Source organism: Oncorhynchus kisutch, linkage group LG3 (assembly GCF_002021735.2).
Source record: "Oncorhynchus kisutch isolate 150728-3 linkage group LG3, Okis_V2, whole genome shotgun sequence".
Taxonomy (NCBI): domain Eukaryota; kingdom Metazoa; phylum Chordata; class Actinopteri; order Salmoniformes; family Salmonidae; genus Oncorhynchus; species Oncorhynchus kisutch.
In genome coordinates this window covers 54,070,665-54,095,450 of record NC_034176.2, presented here as the reverse complement: position 1 = coordinate 54,095,450, position 24,786 = coordinate 54,070,665, and the positions used below count along the sequence as shown (strand labels likewise).

Here is a 24,786-nt window from a genome sequence, read left to right as displayed (position 1 = left end):
CATTCAGTTAACCCATATCTCTGTCTAGCAAAAACACGTCACAAAACAAATGTCATTTACTAATATTGGAATCGATACGGACACCTTCAATTGTCAAGCAACAGGGTTTCTTAACCTATGTTCTGGGTCCCAAAGTGGGCCTGAGCATGTGAAAGGTGGGTAGCGAGATATCAGTAAACATTTGTAATCGCATACTATTTCTTCTTAATTATGGTCATTCGAGGACAGTACCATTTTCACTTGGGTCTCGAGATGAATAAACTCAAGAACTTCTGGCATGGATTCTTAAACAACGATTTTGGACCCAAAGCGGTTATTAACATGTGATAGGTGGGTCGCAAGATATCAGTAAACATTCAGAATCATACATTATGTCATTATTATTTTGGTTGTTCGAGGACACTACAATTCACATTTGGGTGTCGAGCTTGAAAATGGTAAACTCCTCTAACACAGGAGATAATGTAATAATGTAAGTAATTAACCTACCATGAAATGGGGTCTTGGTCAAATAGCACAGTTGTTGAGTTTCTTCGCTTACACAGTAAGTTTAATCTCGTTCAAAATACAACCCTTTTGAAATGACATTGCAGTGCGCTGATCCGGATTTGGACCGGGGTTGCTGAGGCCACAACTCAGAGTACTAACCGCTATACGATCACTGCTGGCTTCAAGAGCTGGCGTGTAGAGCCTACTCATCCTTTGAAAGTGACGTGTACAAGCTGGCTGAACTCTTTTCATTTGGGCCTCGGTAATGAATAAACTGAAGACCCAGTTGCGCTTTCCACAGTCGGTACGTTTAACTCATTCAAAAAGAGCCCTTTTTCCGTAACATTGGAATATCTCAATTGCATCCTCCTCACATCTTCACTTGCCTAATTCTCTAAACCCATTGGTGAGAAAATCAGAGTTCCCTCCCCTCTGACCTTCTCCACCAATGTGTACAATCAAATGCTTGAAGAGGTACTGCTGAGATTTGAACTCAGGATCTCCTGTTTACTAGACAGGCGCTTTAACCAACTAAGCCACAGCACCCATTTATATGACCTCCTATTGCAGATAAGAACTACCACACCTATTTGAATCCAACCAGTCTCATTCATTTAACCCATATCTCTGTCTAGCAAAAACACGTCACAAAAAAAATGTCATTTACTAATATTGGAATAGATACGGACACCTTCAATTGTCAAGCAACAGGGTTTCTTAAGATATGTTTTGGGACCTCCCCTCTGACCTTCTCCACCAATGTGTACAATCAAATGCTTGAAAAGGTACTGCTGAGAGTTGAACTCAGGATCGCCTGTTTACTAGACAGGCGCTTTAACCAACTAAGCCACAGCACCCATTAATATAATATCTATTGCAGATAAGAATTCCCACACCAATTTAATCAAACCAGTCATTCAGTTAACCCATATCTCTGTCTAGCAAAAACACGTCACAAAACAAATGTCATTTACTAATATTGGAATCGATACGGACACCTTCAATTGTCAAGCAACAGGGTTTCTTAACCTATGTTCTGGGTCCCAAAGTGGGCCTGAGCATGTGAAAGGTGGGTAGCGAGATATCAGTAAACATTTGTAATCGCATACTATTTCTTCTTAATTATGGTCATTCGAGGACAGTACCATTTTCACTTGGGTCTCGAGATGAATAAACTCAAGAACTTCTGGCATGGATTCTTAAACAACGATTTTGGACCCAAAGCGGTTATTAACATGTGATAGGTGGGTCGCAAGATATCAGTAAACATTCAGAATCATACATTATGTCATTATTATTTTGGTTGTTCGAGGACACTACAATTCACATTTGGGTGTCGAGCTTGAAAATGGTAAACTCCTCTAACACAGGAGATAATGTAATAATGTAAGTAATTAACCTACCATGAAATGGGGTCTTGGTCAAATAGCACAGTTGTTGAGTTTCTTCGCTTACACAGTAAGTTTAATCTCGTTCAAAATACAACCCTTTTGAAATGACATTGCAGTGCGCTGATCCGGATTTGGACCGGGGTTGCTGAGGCCACAACTCAGAGTACTAACCGCTATACGATCACTGCTGGCTTCAAGAGCTGGCGTGTAGAGCCTACTCATCCTTTGAAAGTGACGTGTACAAGCTGGCTGAACTCTTTTCATTTGGGCCTCGGTAATGAATAAACTGAAGACCCAGTTGCGCTTTCCACAGTCGGTACGTTTAACTCATTCAAAAAGAGCCCTTTTTCCGTAACATTGGAATATCTCAATTGCATCCTCCTCACATCTTCACTTGCCTAATTCTCTAAACCCATTGGTGAGAAAATCAGAGTTCCCTCCCCTCTGACCTTCTCCACCAATGTGTACAATCAAATGCTTGAAGAGGTACTGCTGAGATTTGAACTCAGGATCTCCTGTTTACTAGACAGGCGCTTTAACCAACTAAGCCACAGCACCCATTTATATGACCTCCTATTGCAGATAAGAACTACCACACCTATTTGAATCCAACCAGTCTCATTCATTTAACCCATATCTCTGTCTAGCAAAAACACGTCACAAAAAAAATGTAATTTACTAATATTGGAATAGATACGGACACCTTCAATTGTCAAGCAACAGGGTTTCTTAAGATATGTTTTGGGACCTCCCCTCTGACCTTCTCCACCAATGTGTACAATCAAATGCTTGAAAAGGTACTGCTGAGAGTTGAACTCAGGATCGCCTGTTTACTAGACAGGCGCTTTAACCAACTAAGCCACAGCACCCATTAATATAATATCTATTGCAGATAAGAATTCCCACACCAATTTAATCAAACCAGTCATTCAGTTAACCCATATCTCTGTCTAGCAAAAACACGTCACAAAACAAATGTCATTTACTAATATTGGAATCGATACGGACACCTTCAATTGTCAAGCAACAGGGTTTCTTAACCTATGTTCTGGGTCCCAAAGTGGGCCTGAGCATGTGAAAGGTGGGTAGCGAGATATCAGTAAACATTTGTAATCGCATACTATTTCTTCTTAATTATGGTCATTCGAGGACAGTACCATTTTCACTTGGGTCTCGAGATGAATAAACTCAAGAACTTCTGGCATGGATTCTTAAACAACGATTTTGGACCCAAAGCGGTTATTAACATGTGATAGGTGGGTCGCAAGATATCAGTAAACATTCAGAATCATACATTATGTCATTATTATTTTGGTTGTTCGAGGACACTACAATTCACATTTGGGTGTCGAGCTTGAAAATGGTAAACTCCTCTAACACAGGAGATAATGTAATAATGTAAGTAATAACCTACCATGAAATGGGGTCTTGGTCAAATAGCACAGTTGTTGAGTTTCTTCGCTTACACAGTAAGTTTAATCTCGTTCAAAATACAACCCTTTTGAAATGACATTGCAGTGCGCTGATCCGGATTTGGACCGGGGTTGCTGAGGCCACAACTCAGAGTACTAACCGCTATACGATCACTGCTGGCTTCAAGAGCTGGCGTGTAGAGCCTACTCATCCTTTGAAAGTGACGTGTACAAGCTGGCTGAACTCTTTTCATTTGGGCCTCGGTAATGAATAAACTGAAGACCCAGTTGCGCTTTCCACAGTCGGTACGTTTAACTCATTCAAAAAGAGCCCCTTTTCCGTAACATTGGAATAACTCAATTGCATCCTCCTCACATCTTCACTTGCCTAATTCTCTAAACCCATTGGTGAGAAAATCAGAGTTCCCTCCCCTCTGACCTTCTCCACCAATGTGTACAATCAAATGCTTGAAGAGGTACTGCTGAGATTTGAACTCAGGATCTCCTGTTTACTAGACAGGCGCTTTAACCAACTAAGCCACAGCACCCATTTATATGACCTCCTATTGCAGATAAGAACTACCACACCTATTTGAATCCAACCAGTCTCATTCATTTAACCCATATCTCTGTCTAGCAAAAACACGTCACAAAAAAAATGTAATTTACTAATATTGGAATAGATACGGACACCTTCAATTGTCAAGCAACAGGGTTTCTTAAGATATGTTTTGGGACCTCCCCTCTGACCTTCTCCACCAATGTGTACAATCAAATGCTTGAAAAGGTACTGCTGAGAGTTGAACTCAGGATCGCCTGTTTACTAGACAGGCGCTTTAACCAACTAAGCCACAGCACCCATTAATATAATATCTATTGCAGATAAGAATTCCCACACCAATTTAATCAAACCAGTCATTCAGTTAACCCATATCTCTGTCTAGCAAAAACACGTCACAAAACAAATGTCATTTACTAATATTGGAATCGATACGGACACCTTCAATTGTCAAGCAACAGGGTTTCTTAACCTATGTTCTGGGTCCCAAAGTGGGCCTGAGCATGTGAAAGGTGGGTAGCGAGATATCAGTAAACATTTGTAATCGCATACTATTTCTTCTTAATTATGGTCATTCGAGGACAGTACCATTTTCACTTGGGTCTCGAGATGAATAAACTCAAGAACTTCTGGCATGGATTCTTAAACAACGATTTTGGACCCAAAGCGGTTATTAACATGTGATAGGTGGGTCGCAAGATATCAGTAAACATTCAGAATCATACATTATGTCATTATTATTTTGGTTGTTCGAGGACACTACAATTCACATTTGGGTGTCGAGCTTGAAAATGGTAAACTCCTCTAACACAGGAGATAATGTAATAATGTAAGTAATTAACCTACCATGAAATGGGGTCTTGGTCAAATAGCACAGTTGTTGAGTTTCTTCGCTTACACAGTAAGTTTAATCTCGTTCAAAATACAACCCTTTTGAAATGACATTGCAGTGCGCTGATCCGGATTTGGACCGGGGTTGCTGAGGCCACAACTCAGAGTACTAACCGCTATACGATCACTGCTGGCTTCAAGAGCTGGCGTGTAGAGCCTACTCATCCTTTGAAAGTGACGTGTACAAGCTGGCTGAACTCTTTTCATTTGGGCCTCGGTAATGAATAAACTGAAGACCCAGTTGCGCTTTCCACAGTCGGTACGTTTAACTCATTCAAAAAGAGCCCTTTTTCCGTAACATTGGAATATCTCAATTGCATCCTCCTCACATCTTCACTTGCCTAATTCTCTAAACCCATTGGTGAGAAAATCAGAGTTCCCTCCCCTCTGACCTTCTCCACCAATGTGTACAATCAAATGCTTGAAGAGGTACTGCTGAGATTTGAACTCAGGATCTCCTGTTTACTAGACAGGCGCTTTAACCAACTAAGCCACAGCACCCATTTATATGACCTCCTATTGCAGATAAGAACTACCACACCTATTTGAATCCAACCAGTCTCATTCATTTAACCCATATCTCTGTCTAGCAAAAACACGTCACAAAAAAAATGTAATTTACTAATATTGGAATAGATACGGACACCTTCAATTGTCAAGCAACAGGGTTTCTTAAGATATGTTTTGGGACCTCCCCTCTGACCTTCTCCACCAATGTGTACAATCAAATGCTTGAAAAGGTACTGCTGAGAGTTGAACTCAGGATCGCCTGTTTACTAGACAGGCGCTTTAACCAACTAAGCCACAGCACCCATTAATATAATATCTATTGCAGATAAGAATTCCCACACCAATTTAATCAAACCAGTCATTCAGTTAACCCATATCTCTGTCTAGCAAAAACACGTCACAAAACAAATGTCATTTACTAATATTGGAATCGATACGGACACCTTCAATTGTCAAGCAACAGGGTTTCTTAACCTATGTTCTGGGTCCCAAAGTGGGCCTGAGCATGTGAAAGGTGGGTAGCGAGATATCAGTAAACATTTGTAATCGCATACTATTTCTTCTTAATTATGGTCATTCGAGGACAGTACCATTTTCACTTGGGTCTCGAGATGAATAAACTCAAGAACTTCTGGCATGGATTCTTAAACAACGATTTTGGACCCAAAGCGGTTATTAACATGTGATAGGTGGGTCGCAAGATATCAGTAAACATTCAGAATCATACATTATGTCATTATTATTTTGGTTGTTCGAGGACACTACAATTCACATTTGGGTGTCGAGCTTGAAAATGGTAAACTCCTCTAACACAGGAGATAATGTAATAATGTAAGTAATTAACCTACCATGAAATGGGGTCTTGGTCAAATAGCACAGTTGTTGAGTTTCTTCGCTTACACAGTAAGTTTAATCTCGTTCAAAATACAACCCTTTTGAAATGACATTGCAGTGCGCTGATCCGGATTTGGACCGGGGTTGCTGAGGCCACAACTCAGAGTACTAACTGCTATACGATCACTGCTGGCTTCAAGAGCTGGCGTGTAGAGCCTACTCATCCTTTGAAAGTGACGTGTACAAGTTGGCTGAACTCTTTTCATTTGGGCCTCGGTAATGAATAAACTGAAGACCCAGTTGCGCTTTCCACAGTCGGTAGGTTTAACTCATTCAAAAAGAGCCCTTTTTCCGTAACATTGGAATATCTCAATTGCATCCTCCTCACATCTTCACTTGCCTAATTCTCTAAACACATTGGTGAGAAAATCAGAGTTCCCTCCCCTCTGACCTTCTCCACCAATGTGTACAATCAAATGCTTGAAAAGGTACTGCTGAGATTTGAACTCAGGATCTCCTGTTTACTAGACAGGCGCTTTAACCAACTAAGCCACAGCACCCATTTATATGACCTCCTATTGCAGATAAGAACTACCACACCTATTTGAATCCAACCAGTCTCATTCATTTAACCCATATCTCTGTCTAGCAAAAACACGTCACAAAAAAAATGTAATTTACTAATATTGGAATAGATACGGACACCTTCAATTGTCAAGCAACAGGGTTTCTTAAGATATGTTTTGGGACCTCCCCTCTGACCTTCTCCACCAATGTGTACAATCAAATGCTTGAAAAGGTACTGCTGAGAGTTGAACTCAGGATCGCCTGTTTACTAGACAGGCGCTTTAACCAACTAAGCCACAGCACCCATTAATATAATATCTATTGCAGATAAGAATTCCCACACCAATTTAATCAAACCAGTCATTCAGTTAACCCATATCTCTGTCTAGCAAAAACACGTCACAAAACAAATGTCATTTACTAATATTGGAATCGATACGGACACCTTCAATTGTCAAGCAACAGGGTTTCTTAACCTATGTTCTGGGTCCCAAAGTGGGCCTGAGCATGTGAAAGGTGGGTAGCGAGATATCAGTAAACATTTGTAATCGCATACTATTTCTTCTTAATTATGGTCATTCGAGGACAGTACCATTTTCACTTGGGTCTCGAGATGAATAAACTCAAGAACTTCTGGCATGGATTCTTAAACAACGATTTTGGACCCAAAGCGGTTATTAACATGTGATAGGTGGGTCGCAAGATATCAGTAAACATTCAGAATCATACATTATGTCATTATTATTTTGGTTGTTCGAGGACACTACAATTCACATTTGGGTGTCGAGCTTGAAAATGGTAAACTCCTCTAACACAGGAGATAATGTAATAATGTAAGTAATTAACCTACCATGAAATGGGGTCTTGGTCAAATAGCACAGTTGTTGAGTTTCTTCGCTTACACAGTAAGTTTAATCTCGTTCAAAATACAACCCTTTTGAAATGACATTGCAGTGCGCTGATCCGGATTTGGACCGGGGTTGCTGAGGCCACAACTCAGAGTACTAACTGCTATACGATCACTGCTGGCTTCAAGAGCTGGCGTGTAGAGCCTACTCATCCTTTGAAAGTGACGTGTACAAGTTGGCTGAACTCTTTTCATTTGGGCCTCGGTAATGAATAAACTGAAGACCCAGTTGCGCTTTCCACAGTCGGTAGGTTTAACTCATTCAAAAAGAGCCCTTTTTCCGTAACATTGGAATATCTCAATTGCATCCTCCTCACATCTTCACTTGCCTAATTCTCTAAACACATTGGTGAGAAAATCAGAGTTCCCTCCCCTCTGACCTTCTCCACCAATGTGTACAATCAAATGCTTGAAAAGGTACTGCTGAGATTTGAACTCAGGATCTCCTGTTTACTAGACAGGCGCTTTAACCAACTAAGCCACAGCACCCATTTATATGACCTCCTATTGCAGATAAGAACTACCACACCTATTTGAATCCAACCAGTCTCATTCATTTAACCCATATCTCTGTCTAGCAAAAACACGTCACAAAAAAAATGTAATTTACTAATATTGGAATAGATACGGACACCTTCAATTGTCAAGCAACAGGGTTTCTTAAGATATGTTTTGGGACCTCCCCTCTGACCTTCTCCACCAATGTGTACAATCAAATGCATTGAAAAGGTACTGCTGAGAGTTGAACTCAGGATCGCCTGTTTACTAGACAGGCGCTTTAACCAACTAAGCCACAGCACCCATTAATATAATATCTATTGCAGATAAGAATTCCCACACCAATTTAATCAAACCAGTCATTCAGTTAACCCATATCTCTGTCTAGCAAAAACACGTCACAAAACAAATGTCATTTACTAATATTGGAATCGATACGGACACCTTCAATTGTCAAGCAACAGGGTTTCTTAACCTATGTTCTGGGTCCCAAAGTGGGCCTGAGCATGTGAAAGGTGGGTAGCGAGATATCAGTAAACATTTGTAATCGCATACTATTTCTTCTTAATTATGGTCATTCGAGGACAGTACCATTTTCACTTGGGTCTCGAGATGAATAAACTCAAGAACTTCTGGCATGGATTCTTAAACAACGATTTTGGACCCAAAGCGGTTATTAACATGTGATAGGTGGGTCGCAAGATATCAGTAAACATTCAGAATCATACATTATGTCATTATTATTTTGGTTGTTCGAGGACACTACAATTCACATTTGGGTGTCGAGCTTGAAAATGGTAAACTCCTCTAACACAGGAGATAATGTAATAATGTAAGTAAATAACCTACCATGAAATGGGGTCTTGGTCAAATAGCACAGTTGTTGAGTTTCTTCGCTTACACAGTAAGTTTAATCTCGTTCAAAATACAACCCTTTTGAAATGACATTGCAGTGCGCTGATCCGGATTTGGACCGGGGTTGCTGAGGCCACAACTCAGAGTACTAACTGCTATACGATCACTGCTGGCTTCAAGAGCTGGCGTGTAGAGCCTACTCATCCTTTGAAAGTGACGTGTACAAGCTGGCTGAACTCTTTTCATTTGGGCCTCGGTAATGAATAAACTGAAGACCCAGTTGCGCTTTCCACAGTCGGTACGTTTAACTCATTCAAAAAGAGCCCTTTTTCCGTAACATTGGAATATCTCAATTGCATCCTCCTCACATCTTCACTTGCCTAATTCTCTAAACACATTGGTGAGAAAATCAGAGTTCCCTCCCCTCTGACCTTCTCCACCAATGTGTACAATCAAATGCTTGAAGAGGTACTGCTGAGATTTGAACTCAGGATCTCCTGTTTACTAGACAGGCGCTTTAACCAACTAAGCCACAGCACCCATTTATATGACCTCCTATTGCAGATAAGAACTACCACACCTATTTGAATCCAACCAGTCTCATTCATTTAACCCATATCTCTGTCTAGCAAAAACACGTCACAAAAAAAATGTAATTTACTAATATTGGAATAGATACGGACACCTTCAATTGTCAAGCAACAGGGTTTCTTAAGATATGTTTTGGGACCTCCCCTCTGACCTTCTCCACCAATGTGTACAATCAAATGCTTGAAAAGGTACTGCTGAGAGTTGAACTCAGGATCGCCTGTTTACTAGACAGGCGCTTTAACCAACTAAGCCACAGCACCCATTAATATAATATCTATTGCAGATAAGAATTCCCACACCAATTTAATCAAACCAGTCATTCAGTTAACCCATATCTCTGTCTAGCAAAAACACGTCACAAAACAAATGTCATTTACTAATATTGGAATCGATACGGACACCTTCAATTGTCAAGCAACAGGGTTTCTTAACCTATGTTCTGGGTCCCAAAGTGGGCCTGAGCATGTGAAAGGTGGGTAGCGAGATATCAGTAAACATTTGTAATCGCATACTATTTCTTCTTAATTATGGTCATTCGAGGACAGTACCATTTTCACTTGGGTCTCGAGATGAATAAACTCAAGAACTTCTGGCATGGATTCTTAAACAACGATTTTGGACCCAAAGCGGTTATTAACATGTGATAGGTGGGTCGCAAGATATCAGTAAACATTCAGAATCATACATTATGTCATTATTATTTTGGTTGTTCGAGGACACTACAATTCACATTTGGGTGTCGAGCTTGAAAATGGTAAACTCCTCTAACACAGGAGATAATGTAATAATGTAAGTAACCTACCATGAAATGGGGTCTTGGTCAAATAGCACAGTTGTTGAGTTTCTTCGCTTACACAGTAAGTTTAATCTCGTTCAAAATACAACCCTTTTGAAATGACATTGCAGTGCGCTGATCCGGATTTGGACCGGGGTTGCTGAGGCCACAACTCAGAGTACTAACTGCTATACGATCACTGCTGGCTTCAAGAGCTGGCGTGTAGAGCCTACTCATCCTTTGAAAGTGACGTGTACAAGCTGGCTGAACTCTTTTCATTTGGGCCTCGGTAATGAATAAACTGAAGCCCCAGTTGCGCTTTCCACAGTCGGTACGTTTAACTCATTCAAAAAGAGCCCTTTTTCCGTAACATTGGAATATCTCAATTGCATCCTCCTCACATCTTCACTTGCCTAATTCTCTAAACACATTGGTGAGAAAATCAGAGTTCCCTCCCCTCTGACCTTCTCCACCAATGTGTACAATCAAATGCTTGAAGAGGTACTGCTGAGATTTGAACTCAGGATCTCCTGTTTACTAGACAGGCGCTTTAACCAACTAAGCCACAGCACCCATTTATATGACCTCCTATTGCAGATAAGAACTACCACACCTATTTGAATCCAACCAGTCTCATTCATTTAACCCATATCTCTGTCTAGCAAAAACACGTCACAAAAAAAATGTAATTTACTAATATTGGAATAGATACGGACACCTTCAATTGTCAAGCAACAGGGTTTCTTAAGATATGTTTTGGGACCTCCCCTCTGACCTTCTCCACCAATGTGTACAATCAAATGCTTGAAAAGGTACTGCTGAGAGTTGAACTCAGGATCGCCTGTTTACTAGACAGGCGCTTTAACCAACTAAGCCACAGCACCCATTAATATAATATCTATTGCAGATAAGAATTCCCACACCAATTTAATCAAACCAGTCATTCAGTTAACTCATATCTCTGTCTAGCAAAAACACGTCACAAAACAAATGTCATTTACTAATATTGGAATCGATACGGACACCTTCAATTGTCAAGCAACAGGGTTTCTTAACCTATGTTCTGGGTCCCAAAGTGGGCCTGAGCATGTGAAAGGTGGGTAGCGAGATATCAGTAAACATTTGTAATCGCATACTATTTCTTCTTAATTATGGTCATTCGAGGACAGTACCATTTTCACTTGGGTCTCGAGATGAATAAACTCAAGAACTTCTGGCATGGATTCTTAAACAACGATTTTGGACCCAAAGCGGTTATTAACATGTGATAGGTGGGTCGCAAGATATCAGTAAACATTCAGAATCATACATTATGTCATTATTATTTTGGTTGTTCGAGGACACTACAATTCACATTTGGGTGTCGAGCTTGAAAATGGTAAACTCCTCTAACACAGGAGATAATGTAATAATGTAAGTAAATAACCTACCATGAAATGGGGTCTTGGTCAAATAGCACAGTTGTTGAGTTTCTTCGCTTACACAGTAAGTTTAATCTCGTTCAAAATACAACCCTTTTGAAATGACATTGCAGTGCGCTGATCCGGATTTGGACCGGGGTTGCTGAGGCCACAACTCAGAGTACTAACCGCTATACGATCACTGCTGGCTTCAAGAGCTGGCGTGTAGAGCCTACTCATCCTTTGAAAGTGACGTGTACAAGCTGGCTGAACTCTTTTCATTTGGGCCTCGGTAATGAATAAACTGAAGACCCAGTTGCGCTTTCCACAGTCGGTACGTTTAACTCATTCAAAAAGAGCCCTTTTTCCGTAACATTGGAATATCTCAATTGCATCCTCCTCACATCTTCACTTGCCTAATTCTCTAAACACATTGGTGAGAAAATCAGAGTTCCCTCCCCTCTGACCTTCTCCACCAATGTGTACAATCAAATGCTTGAAGAGGTACTGCTGAGATTTGAACTCAGGATCTCCTGTTTACTAGACAGGCGCTTTAACCAACTAAGCCACAGCACCCATTTATATGACCTCCTATTGCAGATAAGAACTACCACACCTATTTGAATCCAACCAGTCTCATTCATTTAACCCATATCTCTGTCTAGCAAAAACACGTCACAAAAAAAATGTAATTTACTAATATTGGAATAGATACGGACACCTTCAATTGTCAAGCAACAGGGTTTCTTAAGATATGTTTTGGGAACTCCCCTCTGACCTTCTCCACCAATGTGTACAATCAAATGCTTGAAAAGGTACTGCTGAGAGTTGAACTCAGGATCGCCTGTTTACTAGACAGGGGCTTTAACCAACTAAGCCACAGCACCCATTAATATAATATCTATTGCAGATAAGAATTCCCACACCAATTTAATCAAACCAGTCATTCAGTTAACCCATATCTCTGTCTAGCAAAAACACGTCACAAAACAAATGTCATTTACTAATATTGGAATCGATACGGACACCTTCAATTGTCAAGCAACAGGGTTTCTTAACCTATGTTCTGGGTCCCAAAGTGGGCCTGAGCATGTGAAAGGTGGGTAGCGAGATATCAGTAAACATTTGTAATCGCATACTATTTCTTCTTAATTATGGTCATTCGAGGACAGTACCATTTTCACTTGGGTCTCGAGATGAATAAACTCAAGAACTTCTGGCATGGATTCTTAAACAACGATTTTGGACCCAAAGCGGTTATTAACATGTGATAGGTGGGTCGCAAGATATCAGTAAACATTCAGAATCATACATTATGTCATTATTATTTTGGTTGTTCGAGGACACTACAATTCACATTTGGGTGTCGAGCTTGAAAATGGTAAACTCCTCTAACACAGGAGATAATGTAATAATGTAAGTAACCTACCATGAAATGGGGTCTTGGTCAAATAGCACAGTTGTTGAGTTTCTTCGCTTACACAGTAAGTTTAATCTCGTTCAAAATACAACCCTTTTGAAATGACATTGCAGTGCGCTGATCCGGATTTGGACCGGGGTTGCTGAGGCCACAACTCAGAGTACTAACTGCTATACGATCACTGCTGGCTTCAAGAGCTGGCGTGTAGAGCCTACTCATCCTTTGAAAGTGACGTGTACAAGCTGGCTGAACTCTTTTCATTTGGGCCTCGGTAATGAATAAACTGAAGCCCCAGTTGCGCTTTCCACAGTCGGTACGTTTAACTCATTCAAAAAGAGGCCTTTTTCCGTAACATTGGAATATCTCAATTGCATCCTCCTCACATCTTCACTTGCCTAATTCTCTAAACACATTGGTGAGAAAATCAGAGTTCCCTCCCCTCTGACCTTCTCCACCAATGTGTACAATCAAATGCTTGAAGAGGTACTGCTGAGATTTGAACTTAGGATCTCCTATTTACTAGACAGGCGCTTTAACCAACTAAGCCACAGCACCCATTTATATGACCTCCTATTGCAGATAAGAACTACCACACCTATTTGAATCCAACCAGTCTCATTCATTTAACCCATATCTCTGTCTAGCAAAAACACGTCACAAAAAAAATGTAATTTACTAATATTGGAATAGATACGGACACCTTCAATTGTCAAGCAACAGGGTTTCTTAAGATATGTTTTGGGACCTCCCCTCTGACCTTCTCCACCAATGTGTACAATCAAATGCTTGAAAAGGTACTGCTGAGAGTTGAACTCAGGATCGCCTATTTACTAGACAGGCGCTTTAACCAACTAAGCCACAGCACCCATTAATATAATATCTATTGCAGATAAGAATTCCCACACCATTTTAATCAAACCAGTCATTCAGTTAACCCATATCTCTGTCTAGCAAAAACACGTCACAAAAAAAATGTTATTTACTAATATTGGAATAGATACGGAGACCTTCAATTGTCAAGCAACAGGGTTTCTTAAGATATGTTTTGGGACCTCCCCTCTGACCTTCTCCACCAATGTGTACAATCAAATGCTTGAAAAGGTACTGCTGAGAGTTGAACTCAGGATCGCCTATTTACTAGACAGGCGCTTTAACCAACTAAGCCACAGCACCCATTAATATAATATCTATTGCAGATAAGAATTCCCACACCATTTTAATCAAACCAGTCATTCAGTTAACCCATATCTCTGTCTAGCAAAAACACGTCACAAAACAAATGTCATTTACTAATATTGGAATCGATACGGACACCTTCAATTGTCAAGCAACAGGGTTTCTTAACCTATGTTCTGGGTCCCAAAGTGGGCCTGAGCATGTGAAAGGTGGGTAGCGAGATATCAGTAAACATTTGTAATCGCATACTATTTCTTCTTAATTATGGTCATTCGAGGACAGTACCATTTTCACTTGGGTCTCGAGATGAATAAACTCAAGAACTTCTGGCATGGATTCTTAAACAACGATTTTGGACCCAAAGCGGTTATTAACATGTGATAGGTGGGTCGCAAGATATCAGTAAACATTCAGAATCATACATTATGTCATTATTATTTTGGTTGTTCGAGGACACTACAATTCACATTTGGGTGTCGAGCTTGAAAATGGTAAACTCCTCTAACACAGGAGATAATGTAATAATGTAAGTAAATAACCTACCATGAAATGGGGTCTTGGTCAAATAGCACAGTTGTTGAGTTTCTTCGCTTACACAGTAAGTTTAATCTCGTTCAAAATACAACCCTTTTGAAATGACATTGCAGTGCGCTGATCCGGATTTGGACCGGGGTTGCTGAGGCCACAACTCAGAGTACTAACCGCTATACGATCACTGCTGGCTTCAAGAGCTGGCGTGTAGAGCCTACTCATCCTTTGAAAGTGACGTGTACAAGCTGGCTGAACTCTTTTCATTTGGGCCTCGGTAATGAATAAACTGAAGACCCAGTTGCGCTTTCCACAGTCGGTACGTTTAACTCATTCAAAAAGAGCCCTTTTTCCGTAACATTGGAATATCTCAATTGCATCCTCCTCACATCTTCACTTGCCTAATTCTCTAAACACATTGGTGAGAAAATCAGAGTTCCCTCCCCTCTGACCTTCTCCACCAATGTGTACAATCAAATGCTTGAAGAGGTACTGCTGAGATTTGAACTCAGGATCTCCTGTTTACTAGACAGGAGCTTTAACCAACTAAGCCACAGCACCCATTTATATGACCTCCTATTGCAGATAAGAACTACCACACCTATTTGAATCCAACCAGTCTCATTCATTTAACCCATATCTCTGTCTAGCAAAAACACGTCACAAAAAAAATGTAATTTACTAATATTGGAATAGATACGGACACCTTCAATTGTCAAGCAACAGGGTTTCTTAAGATATGTTTTGGGACCTCCCCTCTGACCTTCTCCACCAATGTGTACAATCAAATGCTTGAAAAGGTACTGCTGAGAGTTGAACTCAGGATCGCCTGTTTACTAGACAGGCGCTTTAACCAACTAAGCCACAGCACCCATTAATATAATATCTATTGCAGATAAGAATTCCCACACCAATTTAATCAAACCAGTCATTCAGTTAACCCATATCTCTGTCTAGCAAAAACACGTCACAAAACAAATGTCATTTACTAATATTGGAATCGATACGGACACCTTCAATTGTCAAGCAACAGGGTTTCTTAACCTATGTTCTGGGTCCCAAAGTGGGCCTGAGCATGTGAAAGGTGGGTAGCGAGATATCAGTAAACATTTGTAATCGCATACTATTTCTTCTTAATTATGGTCATTCGAGGACAGTACCATTTTCACTTGGGTCTCGAGATGAATAAACTCAAGAACTTCTGGCATGGATTCTTAAACAACGATTTTGGACCCAAAGCGGTTATTAACATGTGATAGGTGGGTCGCAAGATATCAGTAAACATTCAGAATCATACATTATGTCATTATTATTTTGGTTGTTCGAGGACACTACAATTCACATTTGGGTGTCGAGCTTGAAAATGGTAAACTCCTCTAACACAGGAGATAATGTAATAATGTAAGTAAATAACCTACCATGAAATGGGGTCTTGGTCAAATAGCACAGTTGTTGAGTTTCTTCGCTTACACAGTAAGTTTAATCTCGTTCAAAATACAACCCTTTTGAAATGACATTGCAGTGCGCTGATCCGGATTTGGACCGGGGTTGCTGAGGCCACAACTCAGAGTACTAACCGCTATACGATCACTGCTGGCTTCAAGAGCTGGCGTGTAGAGCCTACTCATCCTTTGAAAGTGACGTGTACAAGCTGGCTGAACTCTTTTCATTTGGGCCTCGGTAATGAATAAACCGAAGACCCAGTTGCGCTTTCCACAGTCGGTACGTTTAACTCATTCAAAAAGAGCCCTTTTTCCGTAACATTGGAATATCTCAATTGCATCCTCCTCACATCTTCACTTGCCTAATTCTCTAAACACATTGGTGAGAAAATCAGAGTTCCCTCCCCTCTGACCTTCTCCACCAATGTGTACAATCAAATGCTTGAAGAGGTACTGCTGAGATTTGAACTCAGGATCTCCTGTTTACTAGACAGGCGCTTTAACCAACTAAGCCACAGCACCCATTTATATGACCTCCTATTGCAGATAAAAACTACCACACCTATTTGAATCCAACCAGTCTCATTCATTTAACCCATATCTCTGTCTAGCAAAAACACGTCACAAAAAAAATTTCATTTACTAATATTGGAATAGATACGGACACCTTCAATTGTCAAGCAACAGGGTTTCTTAAGATATGTTTTGGGACCTCCCCTCTGACCTTCTCCACCAATGTGTACAATCAAATGCTTGAAAAGGTACTGCTGAGAGTTGAACTCAGGATCGCCTGTTTACTAGACAGGCGCTTTAACCAACTAAGCCACAGCACCCATTAATATAATATCTATTGCAGATAAGAGTTCCCACACCAATTTAATCAAACCAGTCATTCAGTTAACCCATATCTCTGTCTAGCAAAAACACGTCACAAAACAAATGTAATTTACTAATATTGGAATCGATACGGACACCTTCAATTGTCAAGCAACAGGGTTTCTTAACCTATGTTCTGGGTCCCAAAGTGGGCCTGAGCATGTGAAAGGTGGGTAGCGAGATATCAGTAAACATTTGTAATCGCATACTATTTCTTCTTAATTATGGTCATTCGAGGACAGTACCATTTTCACTTGGGTCTCGAGATGAATAAACTCAAGAACTTCTGGCATGGATTCTTAAACAACGATTTTGGACCCAAAGCGGTTATTAACATGTGATAGGTGGGTCGCAAGATATCAGTAAACATTCAGAATCATACATAATGTCATTATTATTTTGGTTGTTCGAGGACACTACAATTCACATTTGGGTGTCGAGCTTGAAAATGGTAAACTCCTCTAACACAGGAGATAATGTAATAATGTAAGTAATTAACCTACCATGAAATGGGGTCTTGGTCAAATAGCACAGTTGTTGAGTTTCTTCGCTTACACAGTAAGTTTAATCTCGTTCAAAATACAACCCTTTTGAAATGACATTGCAGTGCGCTGATCCGGATTTGGACCGGGGTTGCTGAGGCCACAACTCAGAGTACTAACTGCTATACGATCACTGCTGGCTTCAAGAGCTGGCGTGTAGAGCCTACTCATCCTTTGAAAGTGACGTGTACAAGCTGGCTGAACTCTTTTCATTTGGGCCTCGGTAATGAATAAACTGAAGACCCAGTTGCGCTTTCCACAGTCGGTACGTTTAACTCATTCAAAAAGAGCCCTTTTTCCGTAACATTGGAATATCTCAATTGCATCCTCCTCACATCTTCACTTGCCTAATTCTCTAAACACATTGGTGAGAAAATCAGAGTTCCCTCCCCTCTGACCTTCTCCACCAATGTGTACAATCAAATACTTGAAGAGGTACTGCTGAGATTTGAACTCAGGATCTCCTGTTTACTAGACAGGCGCTTTAACCAACTAAGCCACAGCACCCATTTATATGACCTCCTATTGCAGATAAGAACTACCACACCTATTTGAATCCAACCAGTCTCATTCATTTAACCCATATCTCTGTCTAGCAAAAACACGTAACAAAAAAAATTTAATTTACTAATATTGGAATAGATACGGACACCTTCAATTGTCAAGCAACAGGGTTTCTTAAGATATGTTTTGGGACCTCCCCTCTGACCTTCTCCACCAATGTGTACAATCAAATGCTTGAAAAGGTACTGCTGAGAGTTGAACTCAGGGTCGCCTGTTTACTAGACAGGCGCTTTAACCAACTAAGCCACAGCACCCATTAATATAATATCTATTGCAGATAAGAATTCCCACACCAATTTAATCAAACCAGTCATTCAGTTAACCCATATCTCTGTCTAGCAAAAACACGTCACAAAACAAATGTCATTTACTAATATTGGAATCGATACGGACACCTTCAATTGTCAAGCAACAGGGTTTCTTAACCTATGTTCTGGGTCCCAAAGTGGGCCTGAGCATGTGAAAGGTGGGTAGCGAGATATCAGTAAACATTTGTAATCGCATACTATTTCTTCTTAATTATGGTCATTCGAGGACAGTACCATTTTCACTTGGGTCTCGAGATGAATAAACTCAAGAACTTCTGGCATGGATTCTTAAACAACGATTTTGGACCCAAAGCAGTTATTAACATGTGATAGGTGGGTCGCAAGATATCAGTAAACATTCAGAATCATACATTATGTCATTATTATTTTGGTTGTTCGAGGACACTACAATTCACATTTGGGTGTCGAGCTTGAAAATGGTAAACTCCTCTAACACAGGAGATAATGTAATAATGTAAGTAAATAACCTACCATGAAATGGGGTCTTGGTCAAATAGCACAGTTGTTGAGTCTCTTCGCTTACACAGTAAGTTTAATCTCGTTCAAAATACAACCCTTTTGAAATGACATTGCAGTGCGCTGATCCGGATTTGGACCGGGGTTGCTGAGGCCACAACTCAGAGCACTAACCGCTATACGATCACTGCTGGCTTCAAGAGCTGGCGTGTAGAGCCTACTCATCCTTTGAAAGTGACCTGTACAAGCTGGCTGAACTCTTTTCATTTGGGCCTCGGTAATGAATAAACCGAAGACCCAGTTGCGCTTTCCACAGTCGGTACGTTTAACTCATTCAAAAAGAGCCCTTTTTCCGTAACATTGGAATATCTCAATTGCATCCTCCTCACATCTTCACTTGCCTAATTCTCTAAACACATTGGTGAGAAAATCAGAGTTCCCTCCCCTCTGACCTTCTCCACCAATGTGTACAATCAAATGCTTGAAGAGGTACTGCTGAGATTTGAACTCAGGATCACCTGTTTACTAGACAGGCGCTTTAACCAACTAAGCCACAGCACCCATTTATATGACCTCCTATTGCAGATAAGAACTACCACACCTATTTGAATCCAACCAGTCTCATTCATTTAACCCATATCTCTGTCTAGCAAAAACACGTCACAAAAAAAATGTTATTTACTAATATTGGAATAGATACGGACACCTTCAATTGTCAAGCAACAGGGTTTCTTAAGATATGTTTTGGGACCTCCCCTCTGACCTTCTCCACCAATGTGTACAATCAAATGCTTGAAAAGGTACTGCTGAGAGTTGAACTCAGGGTCGCCTGTTTACTAGACAGGCGCTTTAACCAACTAAGCCCCAGCACCCATTAATATAATATCTATTGCAGATAAGAATTCCCACACCAATTTAATCAAACCAGTCATTCAGTTAACCCATATCTCTGTCTAGCAAAAACACGTCACAAAACCAATGTCATTTACTAATATTGGAATCGATACGGACACCTTCAATTGTCAAGCAACAGGGTTTCTTAACCTATGTTCTGGGTCCCAAAGTGGGCCTGAGCATGTGAAAGGTGGGTAGCGAGATATCAGTAAACATTTGTAATCGCATACTATTTCTTCTTAATTATGGTCATTCGAGGACAGTACCATTTTCACTTGGGTCTCGAGATGAATAAACTCAAGAACTTCTGGCATGGATTCTTAAACAACGATTTTGGACCCAAAGCGGTTATTAACATGTGATAGGTGGGTCGCAAGATATCAGTAAACATTCAGAATCATACATAATGTCATTATTATTTTGGTTGTTCGAGGACACTACAATTCACATTTGGGTGTCGAGCTTGAAAATGGTAAACTCCTCTAACACAGGAGATAATGTAATAATGTAAGTAACCTACCATGAAATGGGGTCTTGGTCAAATAGCACAGTTGTTGAGTTTCTCTTCGCTTACACAGTAAGTTTAATCTCGTTCAAAATACAACCCTTTTGAAATGACATTGCAGTGCGCTGATCCGGATTTGGACCGGGGTTGCTGAGGCCACAACTCAGAGTACTAACTGCTATACGATCACTGCTGGCTTCAAGAGCTGGCGTGTAGAGCCTACTCATCCTTTGAAAGTGACGTGTACAAGCTGGCTGAACTCTTTTCATTTGGGCCTCGGTAATGAATAAACTGAAGCCCCAGTTGCGCTTTCCACAGTCGGTACGTTTAACTCATTCAAAAAGAGCCCTTTTTCCGTAACATTGGAATATCTCAATTGCATCCTCCTCACATCTTCACTTGCCTAATTCTCTAAACACATTGGTGAGAAAATCAGAGTTCCCTCCCCTCTGACCTTCTCCACCAATGTGTACAATCAAATGCTTGAAGAGGTACTGCTGAGATTTGAACTCAGGATCTCCTGTTTACTAGACAGGCGCTTTAACCAACTAAGCCACAGCACCCATTTATCTGACCTCCTATTGCAGATAAGAACTACCACACCTATTTGAATCCAACCAGTCTCATTCATTTAACCCATATCTCTGTCTAGCAAAAACACGTCACAAAAAAAATGTAATTTACTAATATTGGAATAGATACGGACACCTTCAATTGTCAAGCAACAGGGTTTCTTAAGATATGTTTTGGGACCTCCCCTCTGACCTTCTCCACCAATGTGTACAATCAAATGCTTGAAAAGGTACTGCTGAGAGTTGAACTCAGGATCGCCTGTTTACTAGACAGGCGCTTTAACCAACTAAGCCACAGCACCCATTAATATAATATCTATTGCAGATAAGAATTCCCACACCAATTTAATCAAACCAGTCATTCAGTTAACCCATATCTCTGTCTAGCAAAAAACACGTCACAAAACAAATGTAATTACTAATATTGGAATCGATACGGACACCTTCAATTGTCAAGCAACAGGGTTTCTTAACCTATGTTCTGGGTCCCAAAGTGGGCCTGAGCATGTGAAAGGTGGGTAGCGAGATATCAGTAAACATTTGTAATCGCATACTATTTCTTCTTAATTATGGTCATTCGAGGACAGTACCATTTTCACTTGGGTCTCGAGATGAATAAACTCAAGAACTTCTGGCATGGATTCTTAACAACGATTTTGGACCCAAAGCAGTTATTAACATGTGATAGGTGGGTCGCAAGATATCAGTAAACATTCAGAATCATACATTATGTCATTATTATTTTGGTTGTTCGAGGACACTACAATTCACATTGGGTGTCGAGCTTGAAAATGGTAAACTCCTCTAACACAGGAGATAATGTAATAATGTAAGTAAATAACCTACCATGAAATGGGGTCTTGGTCAAATAGAACAGTTGTTGAGTTTCTTCGCTTACACAGTAAGTTTAATCTCGTTCAAAATACAACCCTTTTGAAATGACATTGCAGTGCGCTGATCCGGATTTGGACCGGGGTTGCTGAGGCCACAACTCAGAGTACTAACCGCTATACGATCACTGCTGGCGTCAAGAGCTGGCGTGTAGAGCCTACTCATCCTTTGAAAGTGACGTGTACAAGCTGGCTGAACTCTTTTCATTTGGGCCTCGGTAATGAATAAACCGAAGACCCAGTTGCGCTTTCCACAGTCGGTACGTTTAACTCATTCAAAAAGAGCCCTTTTTCCGTAACATTGGAATATCTCAATTGCATCCTCCTCACATCTTCACTTGCCTAATTCTCTAAACACATTGGTGAGAAATCAGAGTTCCCTCCCTTCTGACCTTCTCCACCAATGTGTACACATCAAATGCTTGAAGAGGTACTGCTGAGATTTGAACTCAGGATCTCCTGTTTACTAGACAGGCGCTTTAACCAACTAAGCCACAGCACCCATTTATATGACCTCCTATTGGAGATAAGAACTACCACACCTATTTGAATCCAACCAGTCTCATTTCATTTAACCCATATCTCTGTCTAGCAAAAACAACGTCACAAAAAAATGTCATTTACTAATATTGGAATCGATACGGACACGTTCAATTGTCAAGCAACAGGGTTTCTTAACCTATGTTCTGGGTCCCAAAGTAAGGGACCTCCTATTGCAGATAAGAACTACCACACCCCATTTTAGATTCCAACCAGTCTCATTCATTTAACCCATATCTCTGTCTAGCAAAAACACGTCACAAAAAAAATGTCATTTATTAATATTGGAATAGATACGGACACCTTCAATTGTCAAGCAACAGGGTTTCTTAAGATATGTTTTGGGACCTCCCCTCTGACCTTCTCCACCAATGTGTACAATCAAATGCTTGAAAAGGTACTGCTGAGAGTTGAACTCAGGATCGCCTGTTTACTAGACAGGCGCTTTAACCAACTAAGCCACAGCACCCATTAATATAATATCTATTGCAGATAAGAATTCCCACGCCAATTTAATCAAACCAGTCATTCAGTTAACCCATATCTCTGTCTAGCAAAAACACGTCACAAAACAAATGTCATTTACTAATATTGGAATCGATACGGACACCTTCAATTGTCAAGCAACAGGGTTTCTTAACCTATGTTCTGGGTCCCAAAGTGGGCCTGAGCATGTGAAAGGTGGGTAGCGAGATATCAGTAAACATTTGTAATCGCATACTATTTCTTCTTAATTATGGTCATTCGAGGACAGTACCATTTTCACTTGGGTCTCGAGATGAATAAACTCAAGAACTTCTGGCATGGATTCTTAACAACGATTTTGGACCCAAAGCGGTTATTAACATGTGATAGGTGGGTCGCAAGATATCAGTAAACATTCAGAATCATACATTATGTCATTATTATTTTGGTTGTTCGAGGACACTACAATTCACATTTGGGTGTCGAGCTTGAAAAATGGTAAACTCCTCTAACACAGGAGATAATGTAATAATGTAAGTAATTAACCTACCATGAAATGGGGTCTTGGTCAAATAGCACAGTTGTTGAGTTTCTTCGCTTACACAGTATGTTTAATCTCGTTCAAAATACAACCCTTTTGAAATGATATTGCAGTGCGCTGATCCGGATTTGGACCGGGGTTGCTGAGGCCACAACTCAGAGTACTAACCGCTATACGATCACTGCTGGCTTCAAGAGCTGGCGTGTAGAGCCTACTCATCCTTTGAAAGTGACGTGTACAAGCTGGCTGAACTCTTTTCATTTGGGCCTCGGTAATGAATAAACTGAAGACCCAGTAGCGCTTTCCACAGTCGGTACGTTTAACTCATTCAAAAAGAGCCCTTTTTCCGTAACATTGGAATATCTCAATTGCATCCTCCTCACATCTTCACTTGCCTAATTCTCTAAACCATTGGTGAGAAAATCAGAGTTCCCTCCCCTCTGACCTTCTCCACCAATGTGTACAATCAAATGCTTGAAGAGGTACTGCTGAGATTTGAACTCAGGATCTCCTGTTTACTAGACAGGCACTTTAACCAACTAAGCCACAGCACCCATTTATATGACCTCCTATTGCAGATAAGAACTACCACACCTATTTGAATCCAACCAGTCCTCATTCATTTAACCCATATCTCTGTCTAGCAAAAACACGTCACAAAAAAAAATGTCATTTACTAATATTGGAATAGATACGGACACCTTCAATTGTCAAGCAACAGGGTTTCTTAAGATATGTTTTGGGACCTCCCCTCTGACCTTCTCCACCAATGTGTACAATCAAATGCTTGAAAGGTACTGCTGAGAGTTGAACTCAGGATCGCCTGTTTACTAGACAGGCGCTTTAACCAACTAAGCCACAGCACCCATTAATATAATATCTATTGCAGATAGAATTCCCACGCCAATTTAATCAAACCAGTCATTCAGTTAACCCATATCTCTGTCTAGCAAAAACACGTCACAAAACAAATGTCATTTACTAATATTGGAATCGATACGGACACCTTCAATTGTCAAGCAACAGGGTTTCTTACCTATGTTCTGGGTCCCAAAGTGGGCCTGAGCTGTGAAAGGTGGGTAGCGAGATATCAGTAAACATTTGTAATCGCATACTATTTCTTCTTAATTATGGTCATTCGAGGACAGTACCATTTTCACTTGGGTCTCGAGATGAATAAACTCAAGAACTTCTGGCATGGATTCTTAAACAACGATTTTGGACCCAAAGCGGTTATTAACATGTGATAGGTGGGTCGCAAGATATCAGTAAACATTCAGAATCATACATTATGTCATTATTATTTTGGTTGTTCGAGGACACTACAATTCACATTTGGGTGTCGAGCTTGAAAATGGTAAACTCCT

The 24,786-nt window shown here is 40.4% G+C and overlaps 29 non-coding genes across 29 annotated transcripts; all 29 read right to left on the bottom strand.

Annotated features, from left to right (window-relative positions):
* Window positions 1-961: 961 nt before the first annotated feature.
* Window positions 962-1,035, bottom strand: trnat-agu (transfer RNA threonine (anticodon AGU)). The gene has a single exon. It is a non-coding gene; the product is annotated as a tRNA-Thr (tRNA).
* A 237-nt stretch (window positions 1,036-1,272) lies between these two features.
* trnat-agu (transfer RNA threonine (anticodon AGU)) lies at window positions 1,273-1,346 on the bottom strand. The gene has a single exon. It is a non-coding gene; the product is annotated as a tRNA-Thr (tRNA).
* Window positions 1,347-2,364: 1,018 nt separating this feature from the next.
* Window positions 2,365-2,438, bottom strand: trnat-agu (transfer RNA threonine (anticodon AGU)). Its single transcript has one exon. It is a non-coding gene; the product is annotated as a tRNA-Thr (tRNA).
* Window positions 2,439-2,675: 237 nt separating this feature from the next.
* Window positions 2,676-2,749, bottom strand: trnat-agu (transfer RNA threonine (anticodon AGU)). Its single transcript has one exon. It is a non-coding gene; the product is annotated as a tRNA-Thr (tRNA).
* Window positions 2,750-3,766: 1,017 nt separating this feature from the next.
* On the bottom strand, window positions 3,767-3,840 carry trnat-agu (transfer RNA threonine (anticodon AGU)). The gene has a single exon. It is a non-coding gene; the product is annotated as a tRNA-Thr (tRNA).
* Window positions 3,841-4,077: 237 nt separating this feature from the next.
* On the bottom strand, window positions 4,078-4,151 carry trnat-agu (transfer RNA threonine (anticodon AGU)). Its single transcript has one exon. It is a non-coding gene; the product is annotated as a tRNA-Thr (tRNA).
* Window positions 4,152-5,169: 1,018 nt separating this feature from the next.
* Window positions 5,170-5,243, bottom strand: trnat-agu (transfer RNA threonine (anticodon AGU)). Its single transcript has one exon. It is a non-coding gene; the product is annotated as a tRNA-Thr (tRNA).
* A 237-nt stretch (window positions 5,244-5,480) lies between these two features.
* Window positions 5,481-5,554, bottom strand: trnat-agu (transfer RNA threonine (anticodon AGU)). Its single transcript has one exon. It is a non-coding gene; the product is annotated as a tRNA-Thr (tRNA).
* A 1,018-nt stretch (window positions 5,555-6,572) lies between these two features.
* Window positions 6,573-6,646, bottom strand: trnat-agu (transfer RNA threonine (anticodon AGU)). The gene has a single exon. It is a non-coding gene; the product is annotated as a tRNA-Thr (tRNA).
* Window positions 6,647-6,883: 237 nt separating this feature from the next.
* Window positions 6,884-6,957, bottom strand: trnat-agu (transfer RNA threonine (anticodon AGU)). Its single transcript has one exon. It is a non-coding gene; the product is annotated as a tRNA-Thr (tRNA).
* A 1,018-nt stretch (window positions 6,958-7,975) lies between these two features.
* On the bottom strand, window positions 7,976-8,049 carry trnat-agu (transfer RNA threonine (anticodon AGU)). Its single transcript has one exon. It is a non-coding gene; the product is annotated as a tRNA-Thr (tRNA).
* A 238-nt stretch (window positions 8,050-8,287) lies between these two features.
* On the bottom strand, window positions 8,288-8,361 carry trnat-agu (transfer RNA threonine (anticodon AGU)). The gene has a single exon. It is a non-coding gene; the product is annotated as a tRNA-Thr (tRNA).
* A 1,018-nt stretch (window positions 8,362-9,379) lies between these two features.
* trnat-agu (transfer RNA threonine (anticodon AGU)) lies at window positions 9,380-9,453 on the bottom strand. The gene has a single exon. It is a non-coding gene; the product is annotated as a tRNA-Thr (tRNA).
* A 237-nt stretch (window positions 9,454-9,690) lies between these two features.
* trnat-agu (transfer RNA threonine (anticodon AGU)) lies at window positions 9,691-9,764 on the bottom strand. The gene has a single exon. It is a non-coding gene; the product is annotated as a tRNA-Thr (tRNA).
* A 1,014-nt stretch (window positions 9,765-10,778) lies between these two features.
* On the bottom strand, window positions 10,779-10,852 carry trnat-agu (transfer RNA threonine (anticodon AGU)). Its single transcript has one exon. It is a non-coding gene; the product is annotated as a tRNA-Thr (tRNA).
* A 237-nt stretch (window positions 10,853-11,089) lies between these two features.
* trnat-agu (transfer RNA threonine (anticodon AGU)) lies at window positions 11,090-11,163 on the bottom strand. Its single transcript has one exon. It is a non-coding gene; the product is annotated as a tRNA-Thr (tRNA).
* A 1,018-nt stretch (window positions 11,164-12,181) lies between these two features.
* trnat-agu (transfer RNA threonine (anticodon AGU)) lies at window positions 12,182-12,255 on the bottom strand. The gene has a single exon. It is a non-coding gene; the product is annotated as a tRNA-Thr (tRNA).
* A 3,035-nt stretch (window positions 12,256-15,290) lies between these two features.
* Window positions 15,291-15,364, bottom strand: trnat-agu (transfer RNA threonine (anticodon AGU)). Its single transcript has one exon. It is a non-coding gene; the product is annotated as a tRNA-Thr (tRNA).
* A 237-nt stretch (window positions 15,365-15,601) lies between these two features.
* Window positions 15,602-15,675, bottom strand: trnat-agu (transfer RNA threonine (anticodon AGU)). Its single transcript has one exon. It is a non-coding gene; the product is annotated as a tRNA-Thr (tRNA).
* Window positions 15,676-16,693: 1,018 nt separating this feature from the next.
* Window positions 16,694-16,767, bottom strand: trnat-agu (transfer RNA threonine (anticodon AGU)). The gene has a single exon. It is a non-coding gene; the product is annotated as a tRNA-Thr (tRNA).
* Window positions 16,768-17,004: 237 nt separating this feature from the next.
* Window positions 17,005-17,078, bottom strand: trnat-agu (transfer RNA threonine (anticodon AGU)). Its single transcript has one exon. It is a non-coding gene; the product is annotated as a tRNA-Thr (tRNA).
* Window positions 17,079-18,096: 1,018 nt separating this feature from the next.
* trnat-agu (transfer RNA threonine (anticodon AGU)) lies at window positions 18,097-18,170 on the bottom strand. Its single transcript has one exon. It is a non-coding gene; the product is annotated as a tRNA-Thr (tRNA).
* A 1,329-nt stretch (window positions 18,171-19,499) lies between these two features.
* trnat-agu (transfer RNA threonine (anticodon AGU)) lies at window positions 19,500-19,573 on the bottom strand. The gene has a single exon. It is a non-coding gene; the product is annotated as a tRNA-Thr (tRNA).
* A 1,327-nt stretch (window positions 19,574-20,900) lies between these two features.
* trnat-agu (transfer RNA threonine (anticodon AGU)) lies at window positions 20,901-20,974 on the bottom strand. Its single transcript has one exon. It is a non-coding gene; the product is annotated as a tRNA-Thr (tRNA).
* Window positions 20,975-21,211: 237 nt separating this feature from the next.
* trnat-agu (transfer RNA threonine (anticodon AGU)) lies at window positions 21,212-21,285 on the bottom strand. Its single transcript has one exon. It is a non-coding gene; the product is annotated as a tRNA-Thr (tRNA).
* Window positions 21,286-22,301: 1,016 nt separating this feature from the next.
* Window positions 22,302-22,375, bottom strand: trnat-agu (transfer RNA threonine (anticodon AGU)). The gene has a single exon. It is a non-coding gene; the product is annotated as a tRNA-Thr (tRNA).
* Window positions 22,376-22,808: 433 nt separating this feature from the next.
* Window positions 22,809-22,882, bottom strand: trnat-agu (transfer RNA threonine (anticodon AGU)). The gene has a single exon. It is a non-coding gene; the product is annotated as a tRNA-Thr (tRNA).
* A 1,017-nt stretch (window positions 22,883-23,899) lies between these two features.
* On the bottom strand, window positions 23,900-23,973 carry trnat-agu (transfer RNA threonine (anticodon AGU)). The gene has a single exon. It is a non-coding gene; the product is annotated as a tRNA-Thr (tRNA).
* A 238-nt stretch (window positions 23,974-24,211) lies between these two features.
* trnat-agu (transfer RNA threonine (anticodon AGU)) lies at window positions 24,212-24,285 on the bottom strand. Its single transcript has one exon. It is a non-coding gene; the product is annotated as a tRNA-Thr (tRNA).
* Window positions 24,286-24,786: the final 501 nt, after the last annotated feature.